The sequence below is a fragment of the Pipistrellus hanaki genome, assembly GCF_964339955.1.
Source record: "Pipistrellus hanaki genome assembly, chromosome: 4".
NCBI lineage: Eukaryota > Metazoa > Chordata > Mammalia > Chiroptera > Vespertilionidae > Pipistrellus > Pipistrellus hanaki.
Genome location: NC_140506.1, coordinates 70,645,772 through 70,657,840, shown reverse-complemented (window position 1 = coordinate 70,657,840; position 12,069 = coordinate 70,645,772). Strand labels below are relative to the sequence as shown.

General features: G+C 41.0%; 1 protein-coding gene across 1 annotated transcript in view; it reads left to right on the top strand.

Moving 5' to 3' along the window:
* LOC311621433 (NXPE family member 3-like) overlaps positions 1-12,069 on the top strand; it is an 82,042-nt gene that overhangs the window by 9,072 nt on the left and 60,901 nt on the right. The window lies entirely within an intron of this gene.

Here is a 12,069-nt window from a genome sequence, read left to right as displayed (position 1 = left end):
ATTTGTGCACTGGGCCCCTAGTTAAAAAATAAAATAAAATGGAAGGAAAGATAAAGAGCTTTCCAGACAAGAAAAAGCTAAAGGAATCATTACTACCAAATTAGTATTATGCAAAATGTTAAGAGACTTCAACCAGAAGAGGAGAGAAAGCTGGCTGTAGCAGAAGCGCCCTGCAGCCAGGAGGAAAAGTCTTGGTTGGTACTCCTTTAGGAATGAGTGGTGCGAGATTTGGCTGAGCCAGCCAGAAGCCTGGGCAAGGACACAGTACAGAGGCTCTTCCATGACTGTCTGCTATCAGGTAGTCAGTGTTCCAAACAAAAAAATGGAGCCACAGATTCCCAAAACTCTCCTCCCATCATTCTTGGCATCAAGTTGAGGAGCAAACTGAGAACCATTACAACAGAATCACTATTTCCCTTGTGTCCTGACCTGCGGGGCAACAACGGGGGCACGCAGGAACCACCTAAGAGAATGAGGCAAACAAGGAACGCGAAAGAATGGAGGCAAGACAAGGTTCTGATCAAGCCTCAATTTTATTCTCTGAAATGGCTGTATTTATACAGCAGAGACAAAGGGGGGCAGGGCCGCCCATGCAGAGGGGTCCCTGGCAGTGTCCATGGGGGAGGATCAGGAAGGGGAAGTTGCAAAGATGTTAACATTCCAAGGTGCAACATTCCAAGGCTGGGCTATCTAGGGGGGAGGATCAGGAAGGGGAAGTGGCAGGAAGATGCTAAGCAGGAAGATGCTAAGCTGCAGGTTAATCTTATCTTCTGGCCAAGCCCTCAGGGCACCGCATAACTTCTGCTAGAAGGAACTTAATTCTATTTTCTTAAGACTGAGTTGCTCATCTCAACTCTGCTGGCTCCCAACATCTCCTCCCTTTGTCTTAATTGAGGGTGGGCCTTAACCGATTGGGGGAGTAGTGACCTGGTTCCTCCGGTGGGCTTCCCAGGCCCACCAGTGTTAGCGGCTCTTGGTATCTTTTGGGGAGGAGAGGCAGAGCCGATTGGATTTGTATTGATACCAACCTCTATGCAAACCAGGTATGCTCATAGGGACATCCAGAGGGGGTCGAAATTTTCCCGTGACCTTCCCTTGGGAAGAGGGGGTCGGGAAATTTTTTGGACCTTCCCTTGCAATGCTTTGCTCTGCACCCATATCGGTACCCATACCTTTCTCCCAGTGAGGAGTAGGTAAGCATTCCTCTGGTCATCATGCTGTCCCCACAGGGAGGGAGCGATGGTAAAGTTCATAATCTTGCTCATGGTCAGCTACGGCTAAACGGTGGTAATGTACCTGGATGGGTTTGGCCAAGATGCTGTCAATATGTTGTTTTACAAAATCTGTTAACCTCCGAAAAGCCCAGGGGCCAAAGGATAGGATTAATAAGAAACCTATGAGGGGCCCCAGGATGGGGAGAAGGTAGGGGAGAAGTCCGTTTAGTCCGCTCCAGAGAGGGTTCTCGAACAGTTCTTTCTGCCGCTTTCTTGTCTCAGTCGATTCCGGCCTTGTTGGCATAGAAACAGCAGCGTTCCTGTAGGGCTAAGCATATCCCTCCCTGCTCTGCTCTGAGTAAGTCTAACCTTCTCCTATTTTGTAGAACAACTTCAGCTAAGGAGTCAATTTGGTCTTGGAGATCATTAATGGTACTAGAGAGGGCTTGGACATCATTGATTACTTGATTAGATAACTTAGTATAAGAATGTACAGCCACTCCTAGCCCCACATTATTACTGAATTTGATAAAACTTTTTTCTGGTTTATGCTTCCTTCCACCTAGCTGACTCGGTGGAGGCTATTGTACAGGAGGCCTGATGCCTTTCGCCTGCTGTACGATCTGCATCACAATTTAAAAAATTTTAAAGTATAAAAAGTATGACTGAGCTTCTCTTGAGGTGACACATAATATCTGTCTCCCCTTTTTTGTTTTTAAAATGATCTTAAGAGTACCAATGGCTCTTTCCACTACTGAATGACATTTATTTTACCAGATTTGATTAGGTTTAAGTCCTTGGGGATTTATCTCTAAAGTTGGTATAGGAAGTTGGATAATATACTGAGGACATTGTTTCTAATAAAATATGGAAATTGTCATTCTCAAATAACATTTTATAGACTGAAAATTAAATGAAAAGTTCCTCTGAATTAATGTGCCTTATAATAGCTGTTTTAATAATTTTTGCTATATTTACCATATAAGTACTGTTACTATAGATTGATGGGCTTTGTAGTAAAATCTGTTAAGGTATAAATAAGAGCTTGTATTTCTATTGAAATATAAGAGGTTTGAAGGACCTTTGCTCCTCTGCTGTAGTATATCTAGCCTTTCTAGAACTGGATCTATCTGTTAAAATGGTTAATACCTGAGATAAAAAATTTCTTTTAATGTGGTTGTTAATACTATTCTCTGTGTTAGATATAAATTAAGCCCCTAAGCTAGGGTTCCCGGTAGAATATAAAATATTAAGTATTTTGACTTCTATATAGAAGGGTGTGTACACTGACCTTCCTTGCTCTTGGACCTGGGCAACCTGTAGGAATGCACAGGTGCTGACTGCTATCATGGCAAGTCATTTAAAAATAAAGCAAATTTACTTTTGAATTCATAAGCCACAAATGTTGCCTTGCCTTTAGCTTAATTAAAATATAGGTGGCTATATATAGTTAGGATTCAATTATTTATAAAACATTGGCTTCTCATGTAACTTAATTTATATGACATTGATTATATTGTAAAAGCTAATCTATAAAGTAACTTAAGTAGGTATTTTTAGTTTAAAAAAATAATGGCAAAGAAATTTATTCAGTAAAATTTATAGGTTTGGTATTTTATTGGTCTGATTCAAGCATGGCTTTTGTCTTTCTTGAAATTTTATTGCTGTTGAAAAATTTGGCTATATTTAAGAAATATATTGTTTTTGCCTTTCCCACAGGCGAAAACCTTCATAATATTTAATATATACCTATTAATTTTTATTTGATAAAGCTTTCCATGCAATTTCAAGTATATTAGATCTGTTTTAAAAAGTAAGGCCTTGAAATTTTAACATGGGGGGGAAAAAAACCCATCAAATAAATATCTATATATGATTTAAATATTTTAATATCTGTTATTATTAATTATTATTATCTTAAGATATAAATTAGATTTAGACTAGTTTTTGTATAGAAAAAGTTTTGGTGGAGATCACAGAATTAATTCTCTTTTTAATTAGGTCAATAATAAGCAATTTATTTTGAATTCCTAATTATTAGAGGAAATACATTTTATTTTCTTAAAAATAAGTTTTTATGCTTTAAGTATTTAAGCACTACAACTCTATAATTTCTCCTAATTTAATTTGAACTTTGAATTTTTAAAGCTGGCAAGTTAAATATATTTAGTAATTCTTAGATTAATAATACTTTATGTTAATCAGCTTAGCAATAACCCACAACTTTCGGACCAACTAACACTTTATATTTCTAAGAAAAATACAAGACATAATCAATTAATAGATTCAATTCTGTCCTCTAGGTTTGTTATGAGGCAAATTTGAACTTTAATTTTTATTTGCCAGTGGTTCTGGGAAACTAGGTTTTGTTTATTCGACTGTAAATTATCACATTCTTTAAGATGGCTACTGGCAGGACACTATATTAACTGTCTGCTGGGGGAAGGGCCTTTACCCTTTCCTCCCTCAACAAAGGATGTAGCCAGTTATCTGGACTTAGATTAGATTAGATCTTTAAAGTATTTACTTTGGATAAATTCTATGACTGAGACAAATTTACTTATTTTCTTGAAGGCCTTAAAAGTTAACTTTTTAATAAGGTTCACTAGCATTTTGAAAACTCTTCTTTATTATGGAAATGAGAATCTTGTTGCTGGAATTAGCTTGAATTTCTTTCAAGAAGATTTTTTCGCTGCTTTTCTCAGGAAAAAGAATCAGTTCTGGGTTTTTCATTTCTGTAGCTCTTGTAAAAAGTTAAGGCTAGTTCAAGACTTATCTAATATCCGAAATCGGACGTGCGCGCATTTAGTCTTATACTAGCTTTCTCTTTACACGTGCACAGATATCCCAGACGCATTTCTAAATTTTTAAAACTTTTTTATGGCGAGAAAGGAAATTGTTAATTTAATATACTAGGAGAACAGGCTTCTATATTGGATCGCCTCATGTCTCTCCCTTCCCCCATTTTCTGCTTACTCCAGGGGAAGCATCAGCAACAGATCTGGCTGAATTTCTTTTCATGCTTAAAAGATAGACAGATCTCAATTTTTTTTCTTTTTGGCTTTCTGAAATAATAATTAATACCCAATTTGGTCAAGATTTGCATTTCCCTGTGAGTTTTCTTATAATTTTTAAACAAGGCATTAAGTCAGAGGTAGTTTCAGCAGTGGAGTTCCACTTATTATAGATTTTAAATTCCATACATATACTAAGATTCTAATTTCAACAAAAAACAACATTGTTTTGTGATCACATAGACTTCAACATTCACTCTAAAGAGCACTTTCATTTCTAAGATCCTTTTTTTCTAGCCTTAATTCCTCGTGCCTGAGGGGACTCCCTGAGTCCATTTTCTAAGATTCTTTTTTCTTAACCCTTACTCCTCACGTTCTGAGGGAAATCTTGACACCGTCAAGGAACATTTCATGACAACTTAAAGCATTCCCCATTATTGGTCGATTGGATGGCTCTCAAAGAGATTCCTTCTCCACGTAAGCCTCCGGGACGTATAAACCCCGTGCCGGGTCAGCTTGAATTTTCTCGTCAACCCAGGAATTCAGGCGGAATTACTCTCTTTTCGACTCTACCCTTTACTCCCTTGCTTGTGTGAAACAAAGCAAGCTCAAGGTTTTAAGAGTAGATCTAATTGGAGAGAATTCTCGCCAAGAAAACCGGGAGACGGTACTAGTTCAAGTGATTCGGAGTTCTCACAGCCGAAAGTGGGTACCTTTCACTCTTCCCCAGATCGGCAAGTGAGTGCTTATTAGTGGACAGGAAGGAACCAACCGAGAGAACCAATAATAACAATCGAGCAAAAGAAGGGGTGAAATGTTCTGAAATCTTGTTTGAAAAATCATCTACCTACCTTTACTCTGATCTGTCTCACGGCGGGCGTGACCGTGGCGATCCAATGCTGAGTCTTCACTCGCGGGTCCTCGAGGCGACTCTGGGGGGTGCCTGGCCAGGGCTTCTCCCGTAGACGTTCTCGTTGGAGGTCCTCAGGAGCGCCCCACGTAGGACGCCATTTTGTCCCGACCTGCGGGGCAACAACGGGGGCACGCAGGAACCACCTAAAAGAATGAGGCAAACAAGGAACGCGAAAGAATGGAGGCAAGACAAGGTTCTGATCAAGCCTCAATTTTATTCTCTGAAATGGCTGTATTTATACAGCAGAAACAAAGGGGGGCAGGGCCGCCCATGCAGAGGGGTCCCTGGCAGTGTCCATGGGGGAGGATCAGGAAGGGGAAGTTGCAAGGATGTTAACATTCCAAGGTGCAACATTCCAAGGCTGGGCTATCTAGGGGGGAGGATCAGGAAGGGGAAGAGGCAGGAAGATGCTAAGCAGGAAGATGCTAAGCTGCAGGTTAATTTTATCTTCTGGCCAAGCCCTCAGGGCACCGCATAACTTCTGCTAGAAGGAACTTAATTCTATTTTCTTAAGACTGAGTTGCTTATCTCAACTCTGCTGGCTCCCAACACCCTTGATAACTGATCCCTGTTGGGGGGTGTGGGGGAAGACTCAGTGGAGATCTCTGGCCATTATTGAGGGGGCAAAATAAAACCCATCCCCAAGCTGTCCAGCCATACTGATGGCAGCCACAGAGGTCAGCTCTGGGATTTCACTGAGCCAAAAAACAAAAACAAAAAACAACACTTGTGCTGAAACCGGTTTGGCTCAGTGGTAGAGCGTCGGTCTGCGGACTGAAAGGTCCCGGGTTCGATTCCGATCAGGGGCATGTACGTTGGTTGCGGGCACATCCCCAGTAGGGGGTGTGCAAGAGGCAGCTGGTCAATGTTTCTCTCTCATCGACGTTTCTAGCTCTCTATCTCTCTCCCTTCCTCTCTGTAAAAATCAATAAAATATATTTAAAAAAACAAACAAACAAAAAAAAACCACTTGTGATTAGTGCCATCTACTGGGAAACAGTAGAAAGACCTCTTTATAGAAAGCTGCTAGAGAAACACCAATCCTATATAATAAAAGCATAGTATGCAAATTATCCCCTCAACTGGATGTTCTTCTGGGTGTTCAACCAGGGAGCAGGGCCAGCTGGGGAAAGAGAGGGACCCTACCACTGGGCCTCTAGTAATATATAGATGCCTAGGCAGAGAAGGAGTGCAGCAAATACAATGACTAACCACTGAAGTGAGGCACTTCAAAAAGGAAATGAAAAATCTCCAGAAAGCAAACTGGAACACATGGAAATATATGATATGAATGACAGAATTCAAGATTTCAGTTCTGAAAATACTCAATAAGATGTGAAAAAATATAGACAGACCATTTAATGCACTCAAAAAACAAATTAATGAACAAAATGATTTACTTTACCAAAGAGATTGAAGCTTTAAAAAAGAACCAGACAAAATCCTAAAGATGAAGCATTTAATTAAGGAGATCAAGAGATGAACATAGGAAACAAAGCCGATCAGATGAAGTAATATCGAAGATGTGACTCTAAAAATGACATAGAAGAAGAGAGAGACCTGAGCATTAAATTAAAAAGAAAGAGCTCTATGAGAACTATCTGACTCCATCAGAAAAAGCAATCTATAATAATAAAAGGGTAATATGCTAAATACTAGGTCTCACACATTGGATGTCTTAGATCACTCTTATTTGGCCACTCCCAACTATTCTCTATACCTACAGCTCATCACCCGTTTATATGCAGAGACTGGGACACCACCACATGGGTCACAGTTAACCAGGCCCTAGAGCATGATTTCAGAGAGGAAAGGAGAGGGAGAGGAAGACAGAAACATCAATGATCCAGTCCACAAGCGTGTGCCCTTGACCAGAATTGAACCCCAGTACCCTTCAGTCCACAGGCTGTGATTCTATCCACTGAGCCAAACTGGCTAGGGCTGTACTTTTACTTTAAACATTGATTTTAAGAATGGCATAGATAAGAATTCTGAACAAAGATATTTATATGCAAATATAGGCAATACAAGGAGTGGTTCCAACTTGTGATTTAACATGAACATATTTTAGCAACAAAACTTGTTTTCAAAGGGAACTAGGTGAAGGAGAGTAGTTTAATATAACTTCACGTTTTCTGTTTGTCATATATCAGGACTTCAAATATCAGGATTTCAAAGTATGGCCAGCTTTAAATAATAGTGCAAAATATGAAGTAGATTTAGGAAAATATAGCTGAAATGTGTAGTATTACTAGAAAACCAAACAAACTTACATTTTAACATAAAAGTCAACATTTTTAAAAGGCCATTTTAGTGCAATTTTAAAATATCTTCTTGCCTGGCAGGCATGGCTCAGTGATTTAGCATGGACCTATGAATCACAAGGTCATGGTTCGATTCCCAGTCAGAGCACATGTGTGGGGTGCAGGCTCCATCCCAAGTTGGGGGGCGTACAGGAGGCAGCCAATCTATGAGTCTTACTTATCATTGATGTTTCTGTCTCTCTCTCCCTCTCCTTTCCTCTCTGAAATCAATAAAAAAAAATCTTTAAAAAAAATAAAAATATCTTCTTTGTGAATTTTAAATATTATTTATGGACTGTTTAAATTTTGTCTTTTTTTTTTTTTTTTTTTCCTTTAAGCATTTCTTGGCCTCCCGGGAAAAATGATTATTAATACAATGGATTTTTATTGTGAAGCAATGTAATTAAAACATGTCATAAAATTTATATTGCTTGTATGAAATATATCTGATTTCTATGCTATTTTTATATATTTAATTTACATACCTCATTGCTTCATATTCTTCTTATAGTTTATGAAACATATAGCCATAACTACAACCTCAAATTGTCTATAGATAATTTTTAAAAATATATATTTTTATTGATTTCAGAGAGAGGGAGAGGGAGAGAATCATAAATGATGAGAGAGCATTATCAATCAGTTGCCTCCTATAGGCCCCCTACTGGGAATCAAATCCACAACCCAGATATGCTTTGACTGGGAACCTAACCATGAGCTCCTGGTTCATGGATTGATGTTCAACCATTGAGCCACACCAGCCGGGCTTGAGATAATTTTTGAAGTATCAAAATAAGTTTTTCTCTTAAATCTTTTTTTAAAATATATTTTATTGATTTTGTAGAGAGAGGAAGGGAGAGAGATAGTCAGAAACATCTATGAGAGAGAGTCTTCGATCAGCTGCCTCTTGCACACCCCCTACTGGGGATGTGCCCGCAACCATGGTACATGCGCTTGACCGGAATCGAACCCAGGACCCTTCAGTCCCCAAGCCGACGCTCTATCCATTGAGCCAAACCGGTTTCTGCTTAAATATTTTTTTTAAAAATAATTTTATACAATTGTATAATTTATAATTGCATCAGCTTAGCTGATTAACAGTCTCAAGGTGCTATAGAGCAAATGTGCATTATCTCAAGGGGTAAATACATTTCACAGGCAATCACTAGTTCTCCTGAAGCCATGAATAGTTGCATTCATAAACCAGCAGCATCACCACACCACCTGCTCAAAGTTTCATAGTCCTGGGAAGCAGGCCTTTGTACAAAGCTAAAATCCTTTCTTCCTGGTAGACTGCTGCCATCGATTTAAAACAGCCTCTCTGTACAGATCTCTCTAGGAACTGGCTGAAGCCCTTGAATTCTTTTGGCAACATCAAATGGGATGTTAATGACTGAGGCTACTGTGCCCAAAAGAAGACCGATCCCACATTTTCTCAAAAACTACAGTGTTTTTGACATAGTAGAAGCCAAAATAAGCCATGTTGAAATCTCCATCACATCCCAAAGTTACTGTAAATCCTTTGTTGAGGCCTTGTAGCCTCAAGTCTTCCTTCTTAATGACATATCTTGCTTAACTCATAGAGGATGGTTTCTCCTCAGGCTGACAAAACAGGAAATGCCATAATTACTGTGCAACATCCAGGGTGTTTCACACCTGGGTGTGGGGGGAGACATGTTGCCTAAGAAACTCATGCTACTGGCAGAACAAGAGTATCTACATGCATCTAGGCAGCATGACTCAGGGGTTGATGCTGACCTATGAATTAGGAGGACACAGTTCACTTCCCAGTCAGGGCACATGCCCGGTTGCGGGCTCGTTCCCCAGTGTGGGGCATGCAGGAGGCAGCCGATCAATGATCTCTCTCATCATGGATGTTTCTATCTCTCCCTTCCTCTTCAAAATCAATAAAAATATTGTTAGATTTGATCAAATAATTGAACCAATACCTCCTCCCCTGGGAACTGACCTTTAGGCCACTTCACAATGGATATTCTACTTGTTTACACCACATTCCACTTGCTAAGACTGTTATCTCTCCCCTCCAGAGTTTCCCAGAATCCAGACCTGAACAGAGAATTCTCCACCCAGAAAAAACCTGCCTGGAGTCCTTTAAAAATCTGACTCCCTGTCTTTGAGGGCTGGTGCTATTTTGGAGCTCAGCCCATCTGCTATCCAGATGACCTAAGTCTATATAATAAAACCCTAATATGCAAATTGACTGAATGGCAGAACTACTGGTCGCTATGACATTCACTGACCACCAGGGGGAGGTGACTGGCGGCAGTGCTCAGGGAGGTGGGGCCAGACAGCAGGCCATGCCAGGCCAGCAGCCAAGGCAGGTGCCAGCAGAGTACCCCTGACCCCCTCACTTGCCTGTCACCCCATAGATGGCTAGTCCTAGGGACTCTACCCTATATATTGGGAACAATCTCTTAGATTTAAAAATTAAAACCTGGAAAGGCTACCTTAACACTGAAAAAACAGGATGATGCAGTGATAACATGCATGGACTCTTGCTTGCACATTTTGTGGTCAGCCCTGATTCTGACACTTACAACTGTGTGACAAAGCCAATTATTTAACTTCTCTCTGCTTCAGTTTTTCCAACCATAAGACGGGGAAAATGGTGCTACAGCCTCAGAAGGATCATGTTATATACTACTTTTTATAATTCGGACCAAAAAAAAAAAAAATGTAGCTGAAACCGGTTTGGCTCAGTGGTAGAGCGTCGGTCTGCGGACTGAAAGGTCCCGGGTTCAATTCCGGTCAAGGGCATGTACCTTGGTTGCGGGCACATCCCCGGTGGGGGGTGTGCAAAAGGCAGCTGGTAGATGTTTCTCTCTCATCGACGTTTCTAGCTCTCTATCTCTCTCCTCTCTGTAAAATATCAATAAAATATATATATTTTTTAAAAATGTAGCTGCCCATACAACAGCAAGATGCCTTTCACCTATATAAAAAGCATGGTCACTGGTACATGCAGGGTCCCGGATTGTGAGAGGGATGTCCTACTGCTGCTTTAGGCCTGACATCCCCCAAAGGATCCTGGGTTGCAAGAGGATGCAGGCTGGGTTGAGAGACCTTTTTGTGCCCATGCCACCCCCGTTGCCTCACGTGCATAAATTTCATTCACTGGGCCTCTAGTAAATTTATAACCCCTTACCATTTTGGCCTTGTGCATTCCTCCTTCAAAAAAAATTTTTTTAAGAAAGAAAGCTAGGCCCATAGGGTTGGACCTCAGTAGGTGTCCTCCCTGAAGTCAGGGGTAAGGGAATTCTCCTTTTAGAAGGATATCCCGCCGAAACTGGTTTGGCTCAGTGGATAGAGCGTCGGCTTGCGGACTCAAGGGTCCCGGGTTCGATTCCGGTCAAGGGCATGTACCTTGGTTGCGGACACATCCCCAGTAGGGGATGTGCAAGAGGCAGCTGATCGATGTTTCTCTCTCATCAATGTTTCTAACTCTCTATCCCTCTCTCTTCCTCTCTGTAAAAAAATAATTTTTTTTTTTTTTTTTTAAAAAGAAGGATTCCCTTGGCCCTGTGGGGGCTTTATGTGCTGTGGGGACTTGGTAAACAAGTTTCCAGTTAACATTAGTTTCTCCTTGTCAATAACTGCAAATGTTTTGGGAGTTGTTTTGAGAATTTGTTTCCCAGACATCTGATTGGACTCTCTAGCTTAGTGGACACCAGTGTGTCAGATTGGGGGTACAGAAAATATTGTTAGAAGAAATCTTTGGATATATCAAAGATAGGACACAATTATTTCGTTTATTGCTATACTGGAGGCCCAGTGCATGAAATTTGTGCACAGGGGTGGGGGGGGGGGTGTCCTTCAGCCCCCATTCACTCCCTGCAATCTGAAACCCAGGACTTCTGGTTCCCACTGCTCACCTCCCTGCCTGCCTGACTGCCCCTAACTGCTTCTGCCTACCAGCCTTATCACCCCCTAACCACTCCCCTGTCAGCCTGATTGATGCCTAACTGCTCCCCTACTGGCCTGGTCCCCCCCCCCCCCCCCCACACACACACACACAACTGCACTCCTCTGCTGGCCTGATCACTCCTAACTGCCCTCCCCTGCAGGCCTGATCACCCCCAAATGCCCTCCCTTGCAGGCCTTGTCTCTTCCAACTGCCCCTCCCTCTACCATCTTGTGGCGGCCATCTTGTGTCCACCTTGGGGCAGGATCTTTGACCACTTGGGGGCAGCCATCTTGTGTGTTGGAGTGATGATCAATTTGCATATTACTTCTTTATTATATAGGATTGGTTGGATGTAATATAATGACAGCAGAGTTCTGTAAGGATCTTGCATAAGAGCCTCAAAACTGGCCAGTTATTAGTCTGATTAACAAATAGGATGAGGTTGGTGTGAGAAAAGTCGCTAGAAACTGAAAGGAGGTTTACTAAAAAAAGTACTAGTCTTTTCAAAATTATTTGGGACCCTACTAGTAGAGTTAGATTTAAGTTGAGGGCTATAGATTGAAACTGAAGAGGGAGGGCTCTTGTGGTGGGCTGTTTAGGGCAGATCCAGCAATCAAAAAGTTAATTTCCAGCAGCAACGATATTGGAAACGTGTAGTAGTATATTAGTCTTCCATTCTTTTCAGGGGGGTCTTGAGTAT